Consider the following 20,216-nt stretch of genomic DNA (forward strand, 5'->3'; position numbering starts at 1 on the left):
TGACTCAACACCTGTGAAGAACAACACGCTCCTTGGACTGAAGCAGTTTCGAAGTGCCATTCATGAAGTCAAATCATCTTAACAGATGTTCCAGCTTAAAGATAAATTATTTGTATTTGGCACTGTGGCCCAGCCAAATTGCATTTCAGTAGACTTCATTTTGGCAAAGCGATGAGTATCAGAAAGGCCTCACCAAATGCATTAAAAAAAATCTATTTAAAATTTACAGACCGTGCCAACAGCAATGGGGGTCTGGAGCAGAGCTTGGTTAATATAAATAGGTTAACAGTGGCCAGAAGGGGTAGCAAACACTAGTCATCAAGCATGCCCATGGATTTGGAAGAATCTGAAGATGAGAAGGTCATGTCCATGTTAGAAGTGGGAGGCAAAATCTGCAGAAAGGAAAAGAGACCTATATGTGAAAGCAAATGCAGCTGTGGGGGCAGAGAGAGCCAAATATGGACAAAAAGAGAGAAAGAATATATGTAGGAATGGAATAGACATCAAGGAAGAGGATAAAAACTCCAGCTTGCCTTTTTGTTATGTCTATTTCATAACAGCCTACCCCCCTCTTGGAGTCAGTACAGTTATATTCCTTTATTATGATTATTAAGTCAGTCCAGAATATGAACTGGGCCCACAAAACTAACAAGGTAGCAGGCAGATACTGGGATAAAGAGGCATCTTAGCAGAAAAATCAGAACATTGCCCTTTGATTTTGTGATAGAGAGTGACAGATCTAGCCTATGTTTTGCTTAAGCAGCAGGACAATTTGGAGGGTGCGGAGCGCCATAGTGTCCTGGCCCCGTTTCCCCCTTTGCCACTGCCCTGAGCCGCTCTGTGGTCAGAGCTGGGCTCCCCTCTGGGGCTGATGGGGCTGTTCAGGGCTTCGCTTACACCTGCGCACAGCAGGAGGCTTCCAGGTGCTTTACCCTAATCTGCTCCCAGCTGGTGTGAGTTTAAGTGATGCCCTGGGACAATTCAGCCTGAAGAACAGGTGGTCCTAATCCCTCTGTATTTAAGGCAGAAAGAGACAAGCCGATCTTTTGCTAGATTGGGTCAGATTTGGTTTAGAGCTGGAGTACAAGATCTACTCTGGGATGAACCAGCTTTTTCCCTGTCCTGCTTTGCCAGGCCCTATTCAAGAGGGGCACTGGTGTTAATAGGAGCCACTTCAAATACATCAGGTTGGTGGTTTGTTTTAACTATGATTAAAAGCCTAGGCATCCTGAAGCCTGTGTGGATTATCGCTGTTTGGACTGAGTGGGTGATGAAGCACTTTATCAGCATGTACAATGAAAGTACTTCTGACCTGAAGGCCTTAGAAAATAAGTATTGCGTGGAAGGTAAAACATAATTAAGAAAAAGATGGTGGGTGGGTACAAATAACAGCGAGAGGATGCTGATCAGGTCACTATGTACCAAGTGCTTAATCAAGTGTGAGGGCTTTCCTATAAACTGAGAGCAATAAAGTTTCATCCTGGTCAGTATGCAAACTGTGCTGTGCACTTTGGCAGCTGAAGCTGAACTATGTGACGGCAAGCTGAATGTCTATGTTCCACCTGCTATATGAGCAGCTATTTTTGGAAGCTAATTACCCCTGTTTAGGGAGTCGGGTTAATATATATTTGTGGGACACAGGATTAGAAAGCAGAAGGCCTCAGCTTGTTGGAAATCAATTTTAATATCCTATGGCTCTGGTAGCATAAGTGTCAATATACCATATACATGTCTTACAGAGGCTTCTCTTTTACAATTAAGCCACTTGATTTACTGCAGGCATGACACTTGAAAGAGCTAGGGAGGAGTTTTATTTTCAGGGAAAAGGGAAGAGCCAATGATACCATTCATAAACAACTCCTAAGCACAACTGCTTATTTCTCTTAAGTCATCATATGAATTCTTATCAAATTGTAAGTATATGTTTGTGCCTGAAAGATGGTCATTTGGAAGGGAGCATATTTTTGACAGTTTGGACTTTTCTCTGCATTTCACCCTTGCAGTGTTACTGCAGTGCAAAGCTTGCTGACTTCTCTTCTGAACTGTTAGAACATCAGCCCTCAAACTGGAGGGAGGAATCTCTGTACTGGAATGAGGCATGTGTCTTGAGGTGGACACAGAGACCTTAAAAATAAGGAAAAAAAAAAAAATCTACCTCCATGTCCCTCTTCTGCAGAAAGCTCCCTCCTATTTGCCAAGCATATGGAAAGAATAAAATTGCCGTGCTTTATCCAATGGACCAAAATTTGTCTTGAATTGAAGTAAGTCCTGCACGCAAATCAATAGTGTGTAACACCTCCTCTGTCTCTCTTAAACCCTGAGTAAGGACAAACTTCTGTACCCAATAACAACCAGAAAACAAACTACTTCATGTTAAGTGAAGGAAGAGTACAACACTTGCAGCTCCCTCTAAAGAGAGCCCAAGGTCGCCCACTGAGGAGAGACACTGGTGTGAGTGGGACAACATGGTCTCTGAGCAGATGAGCTGGGGTATCCAGGGTGGATATTCCTGGTGCTATGAGTCCTTCGCACCTTTTTTGTGGAGGAGAATTCTAGCTATGGAAAAGTGAGCTGCTGGGGAATGGACAGAATAATTACTTGGATTTAATAGGTTAAGTTGGGCAGAACTGGTGTTGCTAGAGCCTGGATTGTAATTATTTAGTGGAGGGTAGAAGAGGGAAGGCAGGGCAGTGAAGGGGGAAGAGGAGAAGACAGTGTGGGTATCCAAGGAGCTGAGGAAGGCCAGGTTATGGAAGGTGTGTGTGCTTATGCATGGGTGGAGAGGGTCCAGCTATCACAGAAAACAAGCAACATCTCATCTGAAAGCTATCGAGTAGGGACCATGGTGAGAATAAAGGCACTGAGATCAGGTGCCCCCACCGCTATTTCTAGCTGCTGGAATGGCTGTGGCCCAAGCAAGAAGAGGAAGGGAAACCCATGTGCAGGCAGGGCACTTCGGGCAGTGGCAGGCAGGAATTCTGCTGCTGTTGGGGATGATTTTGTGAGGACAATGTTTCACTCTAGGTCTTCTAGGCACTGTGTTCAGTGTCCTTCAGCCTCTGGCTCTCTCTGAAGGCTGCAACATGGGTATTCATCCTTTTTTTAATTTCTCCTAAATGGATCCACACTAGCTCCTGCTCAGAATACAGGATTTTCTGAACACATATGCCATTTTAACACTGGCTAAATGAGGAAAAATCTTGTGTAAAACATCTTCCATTGTAATTTTTATATAAATATATTAAACTGAAGTAATTTTGAGACAGGCTTAACAAACAAACCAAACTAGGTAGAACTAATCTGCACAGATTAATTTTGTTCTTTAGCCCCTGTCTATGGGGCAGCAATCTTGCCATGCTTATTGATTATCAGACAAGACTACTAATCCCCTTAAGGTCATTAAGTGTACTTAATTAAAGAGCAGTTAGCAAGCTTCTCTTTACCAAGTTAATAGTGGCTGTTAAAAGTGATTTGTACATTACCAATATGGTAGCCATTAATCTAAAAGTCAATTTGTCATTTATATTTTCCCAAACAAATACATTCAGTAGGCTGCAAAGGAGGCTAGAAAGCATTCAGCATCTGTTCTTGCAGTCTGTGTACAGAAGAACCCTGTTTTCTTAAACTGTAAGGCTTAGGCAGTAGCAATTTCCACCTACTCTCTTCTATGACCCACTGTCCTGTTCCAGCCTGAATTGGCAGGGAGAGGAGGAGAGGATAAAAATCTTGGAAATACTTAGTTGGGACAAGTTTCATGAAAGGTAACAGCAAGATGGAGAAGCTCAAATCAGTGTCTTCTCTGACAAAGTTTGAAGCTCAGTGTTACTTTCTTTGGCTTTTTGACTGGCAATTGGCATGCAAGAAGTTTCAGAGAAGCTTCTCATTAAAGCCAAGGAAGGAGGCTGAAGGTATGGTCAGGGTGACTGAAAAGATATGGAAGGGGAAACCAGGGCTATTGATGATGAGAAAGGAGGGCAGGGGAATGCAATTCTGTAGAAACCTGAATTTCATTGTTCTGTGAATATCACAATTAATTTTTTCATTACTCTATGCAAATACTTATAAGTTTTAATATGATATATATTTCAAGATTAAATATATAATGAAATACAAAATGTTTTCTGGTTCTTATTGTGTACATAATTTGTTTTGAGACAGATGTATATAGGTTGAATCTTCAATGTAGATGTTGTTTCACTAGCAGAAACCTATTGCTGCAACTAAAGCAAAAATTCTTTAGCAAAACACCATGCGTCTGTCATGTACTCTGTTCTACAGACTTAAATATGTAATTTAAGAGCAAAAGCAAATGTGTCTAGAAAATTATGAACCTCAACTGAGCTCCTTGTAGGGTGCAGGGTAGAATGAGCGTTGCACTGGGGATGGAGGTGTAGCTGCTTTGGAGCACACCCAGCGGAGCTGGGCCAGCAGGTACCTCTCAGCAGTGCTTAGTGGTGCTGCTCTTTTAGAGAATCACCAGCTGGTGAGGAAGGTGGTTGCTTTCCCTGTTTGGCCCCAGCAGGTAGCTTTCCAAGAGTGGAAATTTAAGTTCAGGGGACTGGAGAAAATCTGAAGGTAGAGGACTCACCTGTAGAGTATTTTAGACTTGGGAAACTTGCAAGGATAAAATGTCAGTCACAAAAGTATTGTTTTAAACCACATTAAGGTTCATTTATTTGCCTTCAATATTTTATTTTTCTGCTGTGTCTCAGCTATATATGTACATAAATCTTTGTCAAAGATAGACCCTACGTTGTAACTTTCTTTTCCCATTAAAAAATGGATTCTATACGTGCCAATGGGATAAAATTCTCATTTTGATCTCTAGATGCAAATATATCCATAAGCCAGGATAAAACATTATCTGTCCTGATCATACAGCCAGTGTCATTCTGGCATAACACCTGCATTTGAGAACTTCTTTATAACATATTATTTTTGCTTTACTAATCAAGCCTGTTTAGAAAGTTAGCAGGCACCTTGACTTATGGTGAAGGTCTGTCTTTGGCAGAAGTACAGATTTAAATCTTTTTCCTGCTCTGGTATGTCATCAGAGCTTTCTGTGATGATGCTGGAAACATGACTAGGGAACTGATCTTGCTTTTTAAAAAACAAACAAAAAACCCCAAACCCCAACCAACCAAATAAAAAAAACCCACCCCAAATATGGCAAAACAATTCTGCTCTAAGTGGATCAGTTCTCCAATTAAGTTCAAGGTTTGGCTGCACAAAAAGCTAAGAAAATGAAGGGTGGAAACAAAACTGAAGAGGGGAGAAAACTGGTGGAAGGGAGGAACTGTGATTTCTTTCATGCTGGTACTATTGCTGAGAAAATGTATATGGGACTGTTCAGGGAAGGTGGAACAAATTGTATGAAGTAGTGCAGCATCCACCCAGGAACAGAAACTTGTTACCTGTTTAATACAAGTGTAAGAGCACAACTTAGATATTTTTTTTATTCTTAAGGTCAAGCACATTAGGAAATTATATAATAACTATTATTTGTGTATAACAGAAAAGAAAGAGAATACCTTTTAGTTCGGAGGCTTTTTACATGAGTAAGGGCCAAATCAGCATTTCTCCTGAAAAATCCTTTGTTTCCCTCTAAGGTGCCAAGGAGAGGTTTTTCTGCAGCAACAGGCAGGGGCAGCGACAGGCTTGGGGCTCAGCTGGAGCACCTGTGCAGTCATCTTCATTTTGAAAATGTATATACTGTTAAATGACAGAACTCCCTCCCCCAAAATACATTTAATTTGGAAATTTCCAAGCAGCTTATCTGCTAACAATCTTTTAATATTCTATTTATTTATTTAATATTGTTGCTTGGGATGCTCATATAATCAGATAAAGGTCATTAAACCAAATTTATGATTAAATAGGATAAAACTATTCTCTTTACTCAGCCTATTAATGTTATAGCTTATGCTGACTAGATGTCGATATTTCAAATGAAGTTACTACATTTTTCAAATATCATAATTATATGAAAGAGCTATATTATCTCATTGTGAGGATTACTTTCCACTACCTTATCTGCCATAATGTCTGTGCATATTGGCCTTCAGATTTTCTCGTGCTGCTAACTGCAGACATTTCTCTAAGTCTCCCATCTGGTATCTGCATTAACCTCCGCATAGTTTTGTTTTGTTATTTTATTCCTTAAGTCACTGTTAAGGATTTAAGAGGCTGTCTCATACATTAGTCAAGCTTTGTGTTTTCAGGTTGGCTCGTCAACCAAAGTATCAAGTGTTTTCTCCTTTAGTTGCAGCCAAATTGTTTATGCTGTGGCAATGTCACAGTGTAAAGCAACTGCCTCCTGATTCTGGGGTGCATTAATGGAAGAGCATTCTTTCAAAGATATATTCACTAAAATGTAACTGATTTGAGCACCTATCTCAAAGCTATAGACTCTTGCAAGCTTTCTGTTTTGGGAGAAACAGACCTTAAGCTCTGTATTTTCTATGCCAAGCTGGAAGAGACCACCCTACGCCACAGCACATCTTGCATCTCCTTTTGTTTTAAAAGCTCTGTGATATTTGAGGGTTTTCAAAAGCAAAGTTGCTGTAGTTTGAGCTGCTGCTCTTCTGCTAACCTTTTTTCTCCTTTTAATTGTCTGTGACCTTGTCTTCAGAGAGGTTTAATTAGAAGCTCATAATGGCCACAGCCAATTTGATGGGTTTTGTGTAAATGTAGACTGCAAAACCGTAAAGCTGAGTTCCTCAGACAGTCCCCATTGTTGGAGATAGCTGGCCAGTTAACTCCAATTTTTAAGATGCCTGACAGATCTGAACCCATCCATGTGCGGTGGAGTCTTAGGTCTAGAAGTGAAGTGACGATGTGACTGGCCCACATGCAAATGACACCCTCCTAGTGTGGATGCTGAGGCTGGTCTCCTTATGACAGGCTGGTGACCACACAGCAGCAGAGTAGGTCTGGCTCCAGCAGCAAATAAAAGCATGGCAGAAAAAATAAATTTGACCTAGAAAATATTTTATGATAGTCTAATTTGAATGGTTCCCGAGTAGTTATAAAGCAGAAGCATAAACTAGATTTTAAAAATAATTTATTCACCCTTTTTATGCTGAAAATTTCTAATAAATTAATTTACAGTTCTTCATAAGAATTAGTGTGTTAGTTCACCTCCAGATTGTCTGATTTCTTGACTCTTTCCCTATAAAAATCGGACAATTTTCTCCTCATTGTTGACTCCTGTCTTCACTCTCATATTCTTCCAGGTTTTTGAGTTTCCTGCTCTCTCAACAGCTGGCCTCAATTTCATCATCCAAAACTTCATTTCTCTAGGCAATCAGGCAAATGAATTGTCTTCATCCATGTTTAAAACAAATTCATTCTAAATTAGTCTGTGCCCCTTCAGCGTTAATTTTCCATGACTATTATAGTCATTGAGCTTTATAGCATGAACACAAGCAAATATTAAGTTTGAAGGCTTAAATGTTTTTCAGTGAATTTTAAATTGTGGGCTACATCTTCAGCTGTGATTTGAGTCAATAGGAGTCTTCAAAGCCAAGGGATATGGTTTACGTGATGTGGTGAGAACAGTAGCATTATGTTGTCTTCATGCTAGTTGAAAAGCTGGCCTGTAACTAGTCCAAATAAGTTGTTTCAAATTATGAATATGAACAACTTTTAATACAAATTACTTAAATTACTCAGCTATGAAACTAAAAATGTTGAATATATCTAAGGTATTACTTCAGCGTAGTCCAAAGTCGGCATAAATGAGCTGCTTGCTATTTTGATCTGGGATAGTTGGCTGAAAACTATTTAATATTTATTATAGTAATAAACATTTAAATACAAAATGCACTGAGTAATTTTGCAGCTGATTTGGAGAACAGGGAACTCTCATACAGCAGTAAGTTTTTAGAACATTTCTTATATCTAAGTAAGATATACCTCTGACATATTAGTACTCATATGAGGAAATCAAGATACAAATCTTGGAGAGTCAGTCAGGGCCAGAAGCAGTGGTTTGACTCCTCCTTTAAACTGTTCTCCAAAGGAACCTAATCTAGGTGGACTAAATTACCACTCAGAAAAGCCTCTCTATCTGCACTGAGTACAAAAGGCACATAAACCCATTTGTCATGTATTTAAAACCTATTACCTTATTCTACATGCAATCATTTAGTTAAGGCTTATTCCACAGTCTTAACATTCTCCCCTCATGAATTGGGGTACTGGTAAATATTAGCAAGTTACTTTACTTTTCCACTTGAGCCTTGCTTTAAATGTTATGTATGAGAGTATTACTTCAGTCCTATGTATGTATTTCTGGAATTTAATACTCGATGATGCAAATATTTCATTCCTTGTCTGCTGGTTCAACTTGATCCAGTTTGATTTCGTGACAACAAAGTTTGTGTGGTGCTTGTATGAAGGTAAATTTGACTCAGTCAAGGTACGTCAGGAAGAGAGCCAACATAAGTATCTAAATAAAGGAATTTCTGCCTAGCAGACCTACTCATCACACAACTTTTCCTAAAATTCCATTTAAAATATTTGAAGAGGAACAATGCCTCCTATAAGTCAGCACATGGTAGGTGGAAAGAATCTTACATTCTGAAAGCTGGAACTTCTGTCAGCAGCTAGTGGTGGTCTTGGTCACCTGGCCAGTTTGGCTGTCGGGCTGAGTCACACTAATTTGTGAATCTGTCAAAAGAGAAAGACTACACCTCCCAGATTGCATACATAATTTTACTTTGACATTGAACATTTCAGTTCAGTTGAAATGAGAAAACAAAACAGGAAAAAAAAAACCCAAAAAACAACAACTTAAGCTGGGTAACCTGAGCTGTCTTGTTTTGAGTCACGCTGGAGGTCCTGAGTCAATACACTGGGCTACCTCCAAACACCTTCAAGGCTCAAGTCAGCTTCAGAGTTTCTCAGACACCACTTCTGTTGTATGACTGCTCCAAGTTCAACCATATCTTCCTGGATCATGACTTCCAAATTAAAATTTCTATGGAGGTGCTAAACATATACATATCAATTTTATGTCCCCCAGCCCTTCTGAGTAAGTTTTCTCGCAGATTATTGATCAGGTTATTCATATAAGGCTGAAAGATGGGACACACTTCTGTAATACTGAGTTGTGAAGGACAAAACTGTTTCAATCTCAAATTTCATTTTTTGGATATCCAGGCAAACAGTGCCTTATTATGTAAAACAAACTGAGAAAGATGAATCCTAACTATGAACTTTCTTTTAATATGCTAAATTATAATGGATTGATAGGATATCTCCTTCAACCTGTGCAGCAGGTTAAGGACACATTTCATGATGGAGAAATGTGATTTCAAAGTGCGCTTGCCATAACTACAAATGGGGTGGCCTTAGTCTGTTCCATAGAGAGTAAATACCATTAGAAGTGCAATCTAATGCTCTGCTCATGATGATAGTAAGGTCCTAGTTTTGCTGGGCCCCAGAGAAACTATAGTAGTTAGCAGTACATTCATCAATATGACTAATTATCAATCTCTTTGTAGTTCCAAAACATTCTTGTCCTTTGCTTTCACTAAAAAACAGGAAAAAATAACTTAAAGTTGTTTTATATCTTGAATTTAGGTAAAACAGAGTTGGAAATTGTACGTAGAACTCAAATGGTACAAGAGGATTAAAAGCCAGTAGCAAAATTTTATGGCATTAGAAACTTTTGAAGCATTTTCCTTAAATAGACATATTTTGGTTGCAAGAATAATCATGAAAACTTATGTCTGGTCTGAAATCACTTGGGTTTCTCCTATTTAAAGAGAAAAATTTCCCAGCAGAATAGAAATGATGTGGTGTGGGTGATCCGCCCTCTGCCCACAAATAATGAACTGTCAAAGGTAAAAGAACCACCAAACCGTCATCTCTTCATCTGAAGCCTGATGCCATTACTAGCTCTCCTGAAAAGTTAATAAGCCTCAACAGAAGATCAAAGTTCAGTCCTCACAGGATGGCTGGCAAGATCAGAGCTACAGCTCGGATGGATCTTTGTAAACAAGCTTATAAGCTGAAATGTATCTGGAAAAAGTTTACAGAATATCAAATTCTATTCTTTGAAGAATCTATTACCTCTAATTAATTGAAACTAGGAAGGAACATCACCAGTCATTTGTCATTCATAACAGATTTACTTCTAGGGTGGACTACTGAAGACATTAGGTTTTTCTTTTCTAAATAGTGTCTTATACCTGAAACTTTCAAACACTTGTTAATTTTTCCAGCTGTAGGAACACTTAGTTTGCTATGGCGATAACTGGATAAATTTCAAAATTAAAAATCATTCAAAAACTGAAAATCATTTCAATTGTTAAACTTCTGGAGTAGACAACAGAAGTGTCAAAAGGCTGGATGTACAGTGAAATGCTTGGAATACAAACCATGAAGTATACATGAGTCATATTTATATAATGGAGTTAATTTTTAGTAAGTTTGAAAAAACTTTAATGTGAATGTGTCTAGGTATTTTGGTAGACAACTGCTTGAATAATTTGTAAAGAATAATTGAAAAATAATTGCATTCTTCTGGAAATTAGTTTTGACAAAAGGTTTGTGTATTTGAAGGACTTCTGGAATCTATTTTAGTGACTAGGAAGTAAATTGTGCCTTTTAAATATGCATATAAGATATGCATTAATAGTCATCTTGCCCCTGAAAACTGGAGTGTAATATGAGGCCACTTTCTCATTTATGCTTGGTTATACTTATGTTATGCTGATATGATGCTGGTATCTTTAGTGTTACTTGGTAAAATTTATATAATAAATTTAACATCAAGTGTGTGGAAGATGGTGGTAATTACTTTTCTTTATCCCAAACATCCAAATACAGAAAGGCATAAATATAGACGTGTTTGTGATTTTTGTCAAGGTGTCCTTGAATGAGAGGATTTAAACCTCAACCCTGGTGCTTGGGCCCAAGCCAAGTCACGTGTCCTCATTGGTCTTGAGGCTTTTCCCGTGAATGCAGCTGTCACTCGCCTTTGCGGTGTATCCTAATGGGATGAGACTTCTCTGTCCAGTCCCTATCTAATACTATGGATGTGTAGCTGAGGCTATAGGAACCCCTAGCTGTTTAGCACCTCTTACCTGAGCTCAGTAGTTTTTCTTTGCTCTGAGACCAACTCTGCAAGAAAAATCTCTTAATTATGAGATTTATAAAATATGTATTAAGCAAACGAGCCTGATTAAAAATATATACATACATCATTTAGTATAAATTATGTGCGAAGTGCAAGGGGATCATTGCCTGCTATTTAAACCTTCTCCATATGCACAGGCTGCATTGTTTTAGCAATATTGATAAAGCTAAAGCAGTGCATTCCCCAGTCTTCAGCTATATCAGTATAAGCACATTGATGCACGTACAGTTTATTTCTCTTCCTTTAGGGAAACTGGGATATTAGGACTTGCCTTTCCTCAGAGATTTTAAAAAGGAGTCAATTGGACTGTGGCTGTACCAAATTGTTTGTATTTTTTGCATACTCCTGATGAAAATTACACTGACATTTGTGCACATTCATAAGGATGGTCATGAAAATGCAATGATAATGGCATAAAGTAGTTCTGCCTCTCACAAAACAAATGGAACACATTTTCCTATGGTTTTGTCTGTTTAGGGATGTCCTATTCCTTATGTGCAAGCTCTGTCCCCCTGCCCCTGTTTTCTGATGTATCTGTTAAGATCCTGGGCATCATGTGCTGTGCCTTGTCAAGGAGATATGTGTAATTACATGTGGGCTGAGTACAGCCAAGGAGAACGTATCAGGGCTGAGTTCTGCCTCCTCTTCCATCCGTGGTATAACTAATTTAGAGATCTCTCTTTGACTTAGCTAGTAGTTTTTGAGTGCCCTGTAGACACTTCAAATTCTCTGGGCCCTCTTCCCCTCTAAAGCTGCTGGGAAGGGGAAAGACACTAGGAAACATAATGTCCTACAAAGTCATTCTTGGTCTACGTAACTAGCTCAAAAACTGCCACTAGTCCTGGCCTTGGAAGGAGACTTTAAGGATCAAATAAGTACACAACTTGGGATATGTTTTCTCGAAGCAGACTGAGACCATCTAAAAGCTTGCTGCATTTAGAATGGGTGATCCTGTTCTTGCCAATACCCTCGTACCCAATTTTGGCGCTCATTTGACTCCTTGGTGAGTGGATTCAATCTGCTAAATCCTCTGGGTGGGGTGGGACTGCCTGTTTGGGCAGCAGTCAGAATGAGGTTAAATCAACCTTTCCTCAAAGAGCTACCACACTGGGAGTTTTGTGGAGAAAACCAAAGGGACTGTTTCCCTACCATGTGCTGTCACCCAGCACTTTGAAGGACTTTCTAGTCTTTCTCCTTTAGAACATTTTCACCAGTAGAGATGCAAATCCATGATTCCTTGCTGTGACTATTAGATTGTATTTTCATGTTATTGATTCTATTTCTATTTTAGCTGATCATGTAGGGAAGATTTGTAAAGATGCAGGGTCCTACTATCAATTTTCCTTTGCCATGGGATATTAATTATTGGCTGCCCTCTAGCATTTCACAGGACCAGTTTGCTGGAGTATTTGCCCATTGTATGAAACTTCCATTTGTTTGGCTTTTAATAGTAGATCTTTTTGTTAGTAACCGAAACTAGATTTACTGCTAAGTTAAGCACTTTCTTGAACTTCAGAAAAAGGGTTCGTTTTGACATTTGACAGTTAAACTTGGAAATTTTACTGCACTTGGTAATTCTCTGGTATTTTCTTCCTTCCTGCACATCTCATAGTGCTTTGCTAAAGTGACTATCAATCTTCTCGATTTGTAGATAAGGAAATGAAGACACAGACACCTGCACAGTTACTCATTTCTGAGCTCTGATTAGAATTTGAATTTTCTGACTGTTTTGTTTCCTCTTCAGATAGCCTCCCTTAATCTAGCATCTGAATTTTTTTATGAGAAGGATGTCCATTTATTTTATTTAAACTAGCCTATACTTATCCTACAATTCTAGAAAAGTACAAAATCCTACAGTGTATGCTAATGCTCCTCAGAATTTACAGTATAGAAAAAGGTGCACAAAATTACTTTATGCAAAAATGTGTATGCAGTTACAGCAGATACAATACTTGTTGAAGATAACTGGGAATAATGAACATCTCAAAGTTAGGATGATGAATAATGTTAATGTGTTTCACTCACAGGTGGAAGTGTAACAAGCTTAACTTGGTGGCTCTAGGGAGATGGCTGTCTCTTTAAATGCAACATAATTTTTAAAATGATTCTTGAAGAAAAGTGGTGCCAGGAGCAGAGGAATCCCTGCTTTAAGGAAATGCACGTGGCTTCTATGGCACTGCATGCATTTGAAAAATGGCACATAATGGCACAGGGGAACTTTGTCGCAAAATTGTACTGATAGTAAAGTTCTTGCTCTGTATCAGTCTGAAGTGGAGAGAGGACCTGAAGTCAACTGCACTACGCTCCTGAGGCAGCCGTGTCCTTTCAGGGCTCGGGGAGTAAATTGGTCCTGGTCGCTGGAAATGATCTGAAGAGATAACTGTTACTTGAGAAGGCAATACTGCACTGTGCTGGCACAGGTGAGCTGTAAAGGGGCGGGAGGAAGGGCAGAAAACAGGCCTATGCCCAGTTTGGTTTCTTTGTAGTTCCTCATGGAGGGGAGCAGAAGGGGAAATGGCAGTAGCTCCTCCCCTGTGTCTTGTTCTTACTGCTCATCAAAGATCTTGTTGGTGCAGCAGGAAGGGTTTAATTGCTCCTCCTGGCATGGGGAGACCTCGAATGTGTCCTGTACAGGAAAGAAGGGCAGTGTGACTCTGCTCTGGAAATGATGAAGGTCCTACCTCACCATTATTGTCTACTACCCCAGCAGCTAGGCAAAACACAGCAATAACAATTTTATGGCTCTGGAGTTTTTCCTCTGGGTCTCTCCTTTAGGACATATAGAAGACACAGAGCCCTCAAGAAGAAAAGGGATTTACCACTAACTTTGGAGATCTTCAGACCAAGGTGAGTTCAGGGTGGAAACTTTCAGAGGGAAGGGAAGCCAGATAGGGAGAGAGAGGGGAAAACTAAAGGTGGGAGAATTAGTGATGACTGTGTGCTATGAAGGAGAGGGATATGTTGAAAAGCAGAAGAAACTGGGGGGAAACAAGGATGCCGGGGGCAGAAGATAAAGGTTTGAGGGATCTGATGCTGGTTGAAGAGTTGTTCTGAATAGAAAGTGATAAGATCCTTACAGGAGCAAATAGGAGGAAGATGTTTGGGGAAGGAGCATATCCTTGGGAATGACAAATATGAGTGAATTGACTGTAGTGATTTGCAAGAAGCAATAGGAGGGGCTGTGAATAAAAGTGAATTTAGAAGCTGAAGGAGAAGGATATAAATGCAGGGTTTTTGGCAAAAGATGATAAAGATAGGTGAAGTATTTTGAGAACGGTGAAGTATTTCGAGAACTGTGAAACAGGAATTTTCAGGAAGAAAAACAGGAAGTTGAACATTTATAGGAGCAAACAATTATGCTCATGTTGTATGGTGCAGTCCTCAACTGAATACCCAGTTCATCTGTCTTCAGAAAACTGCCTAACTATATGAAACTTGAACAAATCCTAATGTAACTTTCCAGTTTGTCAACATGTATATGCCAAGTCAAAGTCCACCTCTGCTGTTACGTGAGGACTGTGCTGAAGACACTGACTGTCATGGAACCCAAACAGAGAAGAGGAGGCAGCTGCAAAGCCGGAAGATCCTCCTTTGGGGTGGAATGAAAAGTTGGAAGAAGATGCGGAATCATGTTTTGCTGAAAGAAGGCTGGGGCGAGGAAGGTGAGATCAGCTTGAATGCCCAAGGTTGAGCAGGATGCTTGTTGCTTAATGACGATAATGCAGAAGAGGATGGAAGGGGGTGTCTGGTGAAGCAGCTATGGATTAAGCAGCCATGAAATCAGGGATTAAAGGAGAAGGTCTAGTGAACAATGAAGAATAGGGGCAGGGATTTGAGAGTCTGGAGAAGGTGTTGATAATCAGTTGCTGAAAACAGAGAATTGATTAATTAGGTACAGATAATGTATTGAAAGGGTTGAAGGCCAGAGGATGGATTAGAGAATGTTTTGTGGAGAATGGGCTAATAAAGGAAAAGAGAAGCTGTTACTTGAATGCTTCCTGTGCTGGGAACTGGCAGGAATGCATATGATGGATTGGGGCGGGCGGGAAGTGTGGAGGAAATAACAGATGCTGTGGGGAGAGAAAAGGTCAATTATTGGAGCCCAAGTGCTTCCGCTGTATAGGATGGCCCTTCCTGCTTGGGCAGGGCATTATTACAGCCTACCATGGTCATGCACAAGAAAATATGTGTAAAGAAGTCCTTGCAGAGATTTCTTCTCACTGGATTTACCATGTGGGGGTGTACAGCCTAGCTCAGTGTTTTCAAGTGAAGGCAGCCTGTAAAACTTGTTGCCTAAAAGAGTCTTTCATTTCTGCCTTTCTAGTAACAAAGAAAGTTTTTGGTGCTAAAATAAGCGATGTGATGTACTTTACTTCTAAAGCTGTTAAAAGGCTCTTAACAGGTCTATAAAATACTTGCCGCCTCCTCCTGTGCTTTCAGAAAATTTTACTCTAATATTTATTTCACTGGCTTATACAGAATTTCCTCCCCTTTAAAACATAAGTTGTTAATTATTTCTGGGTTGTCATGATCAACTCCCCTCCAGCTATTAAAATGTACTTGCATTGTAGTTTTATTATTACTTGCAAAATATTGGAAAAAATAATTTTGCTAGGCAGTTAAATTTGAAATAAATATTGACTTGGCTATGCAAATGGATCTTTTATGTTAATTTCCTGCAAATATTCAAATGGTGTAGTTTTAGGAGAAAAAGCACTCATAAAAACAAGTCTTTATGAATGTTCACTGAAAGTGAATTTTGAATTGTACACTTGAGCCTAATCTTTGAAAGTCATGCTGTGTGGGTTAGTCTGCATAGGTCACTTCACACAATAGCAAAAATAGTAGCATGCGACTAGTCAACGCTGCACAAATACAAGCTAATATTCATATAAGGTGTTTGCAGAACATGACACAAATGGAAGCTTTCAATACACTGCAAAATTCCTCAGTTTTTCAGAACTCTTTATGAATGGAAGACAAGGGAAAACTGATGAACAAATTAGTTGTCAAGACTTTGCTTACCACTAATTAAAATATTATTTAAAAGCAATTGTGATGGTGCAGAACACCCATGGTGTTTTGGGGAGAGATGGATTCCCTGAAATTCTAGCTCAATAGTTCCAGGAATTATGATTGCAAGGAATTTATTTTAAGTTGGTATTGTGCTTATTAGTAGAAAACACACACGCAACTGTACACTTTTTGTGCAGACTAGTTTGGTATCGTTGGAGTTTTGAGTAAGTGTATTGCTGCATTCCCTGTCTCCTGTCATCTTTTTTTTTTCTCTCACCTGGTTATCATTGTTAACAAAGTCGAACACGTTGAAGTTCGGAAATGGTGGTGTTAAGTTTGCCCTGTATGCAAAGTTACCCTGTGGTTTTACGATCTCCAAGATGCTCTACTGACCTCCACTGAGCATGTGCAAATTGGTATTTTTGAGGGCTTATAACTTGATTATAGAAAGATGACTTCTCATATCAAATCCCTGCTTCAGAGCATATCAATTTTAGACATGTGGTCTTCAAAATTTTCCAGTCAAGGCACAGACTGCTGTATAACAAACTAGGCTTCATGGTTTCTTTTTCTTTGTAATCTGCCCCAACCATCTAGAACAGTCAGTGGGTCCTGAGACTCTGCTAACCATGGGTTAAGAAAACAGCTGGTATGGAAAGCTTTTTGGGATGACGCTATCTGCCATAGATAAGGTGTTGAATCATTAGGATCAGGCTCCCATTTATGTCACAACTTTCTGATGAAGGTCAGATTCTCCAATGGCATCTGTGTGGCTTAGAGCACCCCAGCAGCTATTAAGGCTTTCTTCTCTGATGAGATAAACAGTTGTAACTAAAAGCTTGAAGCATTCATATTAGGTAATTTTCCTTGTGCTGCAATTCTAATTCTGTTAAATGGGCATAATGAATGCTTCACGAGAACTCATGGCATAATACTAGCACACTTTCTTGCCTGGTAGGATTCCCTGTTTTCATATATGTATATTAAAGAGCCCTCAAAACACTCCTGTGAACAGGATCCATAATATTTCCCACAAAATCACTCTCAGGTTTTTTGTTTGTGGTACAGTTTATATTGCATGCCTGTCCCTGGCTGAAAAGGCCTTTGGATGCTTGCTCATCTATTTAATCTCCTGCAGGTAGTTCATTCATTTTACTCCTGATGAACAATGATGTCCTTGACAAAAATGTAGTGATCCTTGCCTGGGTAATTTTGCTGTTGGCCTGCAATGTGGTTTTGCAAGGTTTGTACTATTGTCTGGTGTATTTGGATGAAATACGTAAAGGGAAAAATTGTGATCTCTGCTGGGCTGGTTATCTTTGGGGACAGAGAGTGCAACATTTGTCAGGGCCATTTCCCCAAACTGAGCACTGACTCTGAACGATGCTATGGTGTACTTGGGAGGTGGTGGGGCTGTCAAGTATTTGCAGAATATAACAAATTGCATTTTGTGATGAATGTGCTCTGAATTTCCTTTCAGATACCTGTTAGACCTGCAAGGATTCTTGGAGCGGGCCTTGGTGGTTGCTAGAAAGATGTGGGACAGAGCAAAATCTGATTTTTTTTTTTTTAATATTTCAGGAATGTCAAGAAATATACACAAGTCGCAGTCTGGTATCTTTGGTCACTTGGTAAGCTCCCATTTTTGTCAGGTGTGTGCTCCATGACTCATAGCTGTTCCCATCTTGTTTGATGTCCTGACATGGTAGCTAACATCTGGGGGTTTATTACTGCTTTGTTTTCTGTCTGTTCTCTTTCCATTGTGTTCTAAAAGACCTGGTTTGTTCTTGACATGCAAATGCTCTCACTGTTGTATTATTGATGGCACTGTGATAGCCTATGGTCAAACTGTATTTATCTAGAAATGCTTTACGTGCTGAGGTGTTGCACCATGCCTCAGACCAATGTTTTCCCCCCCATACCTTCTGTGGTAAACAAAGTTCTTTACATTTGAATACTTTTGGGAAGGTAATTCTGACAACAGAGCTACTATGTTTAATGACTACCAGAACACGAAAACACTGCAGAGTGACTGATAACACTTGAGTAGGAATTACTGTTTATCTTTTATGACCTTAGGAAAAAGATCTGTATTAAAGCAGAGATGTTCCAGGAACAGTCGAGGAGCTTGTTTGATGCAGTATGATGGGCTTGTTAAAATGCATTAAGAGTTATGACAGAGGATGTTTTCCTAGCGATTGTATATGTTGCCAAAGAATTTTGTTACTATGTAGCTAGTAAAAGTCCAAACATGCTAAGGTGACGAGTTACTGGAGGCTATTTCAACAACATTGTCAGGAAAGAAAGATACCAGCCAGGTTGCAGCTCATGCAACTTCCATAATAAAGGTAAAATTTATAGATGCCTTATATATCCTCAGGGGAGGTATTAATTGGCATGTATCTGTCCAGAAATACGTATAAACAACCTATTGTAGCTCACGCTCAGCTCACTGATGACAACTTTGCAGCTTGTTTGTTTGCTTTGCATAGCTGTACTGAAGAGAGAAATGATGTTCTTCTCAAAAACAGCTGGAGGTCCTGACAATGTTTCTTCTTTGTGCTTTTTTGCTGTGGAAACTGTACCTACAGCACTCTTGTTCGTGCTCTTCCATTGGTCCTCTGACTTCAAACTCCCACCCTAGTTTCAGTGTGTAAAAAAAGTTAATTCTGCTTTCTCTACCCAGTGAAAGTCTGACTCTAACACTTGAGAAAACCGGACCCAGAGAGAACTGACTCGTCGCTTCCAGAACTTTGCAGGGCAGACCTTGACAAACGCACCCCGCAGAAGGGCTCACACCCCCAGAAAAGGCGGCCTGGCCCCGCCGAGGTTGAACCAGGGCGGGCGGCCCCACAGAACCGCGGCCTGAGGAGCGCCGGGGCCGGCCTGCCTGCCGCGGGCCGCCCGCTGCTCCCGAGGCGACGGGCGGCTGCCCAGGGCTGCGTTAAATATTTCATACCGCCCACCCGAGCGGCAGCGAAAGGGGCTCCCGCGGGCCGCCCTTCCAATCCCGGGGCTACGCCGGGGTGGGGCGGGGGGAGGACGGAAGGAGCCGTGCGCCCGGGACTGCCGTCTGCTGCCGCTTTAAAACGCGGCGGGCGGGGGCCGGCGGGGCCGCGGCGGGCCCGGGCCGCGGGGGCGGGGAGGAGGCCGCGGCGTTGCCGGGCGACCGCGGGCGGCGTTGCCGCGGGGAGCCGCCGGGCGCCGCGCCGCTCTCCTCGCTCCGCTCCTCTCCCGGGCGGAGAAAATAACGGTAAATCAACTTATTTATCGGCTGCCATCGCGCGGTTTGCCCCCTGCCCAGCCGGCCGGTGAGCCCCAGCGCAGGCGTCCGCTGTTAGAAAGATCCACACGGGACAGATGGGGAAGGTGGTTTTAATCAGCTTTGCCGAGCGCTGAAAGGAGCAGCGTGAGGTGGGCAGCGGGGTAAGGCACGAAGCGGGCCGACGACGTGAGGGAAGGATAGGTGCATTGCTGGGGGCTCAGGCCGCGCCTCAGGAGCGGAGTGGAGGCAGGGGGGTGTCCCTCAGCGTACCCTGAAATAGCGTGGCGGGGACGGCGCTGAGCAGCTCCCTCTCAGCGGGGTAAAGCTGAGGTAAGCGCCGGGGGATTGTAAACGTGCGATTTGACGAACTAGCTTGAAACCCTCCGGAAAGATGTTCGGACGCTGAAGTTGCATGCCCTGGTTTGCTGCCTTACTCCGTAGTCATTACCTTACAGCGTAAAGCTGAGCGTCAGCCTCGCGCAACGCAACAGATCCGGGATAAACCCTGCTTGGCTGTGAGCGCGGGTGGGCTCGAGCTGGCCTAGTCTCGTTGCCCTTACTTAGAGAGATGTCTTGCCAGAGAAGGTGCAGGTGAGGCTGCTGGCAGAAATTTGGAAGGAGAATTCAAACCCTTAAAATCCCTAGCGGGGCATCGCCTCTCTTGGTGCAAAAGGGCATGTTCCTCCCATGGATTGTGTCTGTTTTTTGTGGTTTGCAGATACTGGCTGTCGCCCATGTGCGTTTCGCTGGCCAGAAGACATAGATGTTCCCTGTGACTGAGTCCTT

The 20,216-nt window shown here is 41.2% G+C and overlaps 1 long non-coding RNA gene across 2 annotated transcripts; it reads left to right on the forward strand.

The window, feature by feature from the left end:
* The first annotated feature begins 1,058 nt into the window (after positions 1 to 1,058).
* Positions 1,059 to 18,962, forward strand: LOC148053213 (uncharacterized). 2 transcript variants are annotated; one of them, XR_015708859.1, is made up of 6 exons: positions 1,061 to 1,187; positions 13,414 to 13,569; positions 13,925 to 13,996; positions 14,613 to 14,811; positions 17,747 to 17,796; positions 18,852 to 18,962. It is a non-coding gene; the product is annotated as an uncharacterized LOC148053213 (long non-coding RNA). The 2 variants fall into 2 exon arrangements; XR_015708860.1 differs by lacking the exon at positions 18,852 to 18,962 and having other exon boundaries at positions 1,059 to 1,187; positions 13,479 to 13,569; positions 17,747 to 18,584.
* The last annotated feature ends 1,254 nt before the right edge of the window (positions 18,963 to 20,216 follow it).

This window comes from Nipponia nippon, unplaced genomic scaffold (assembly GCF_047370975.1).
Source record: "Nipponia nippon isolate SJK-2023a ecotype South Korea unplaced genomic scaffold, ASM4737097v1 scaffold_4, whole genome shotgun sequence".
Taxonomy (NCBI): domain Eukaryota; kingdom Metazoa; phylum Chordata; class Aves; order Pelecaniformes; family Threskiornithidae; genus Nipponia; species Nipponia nippon.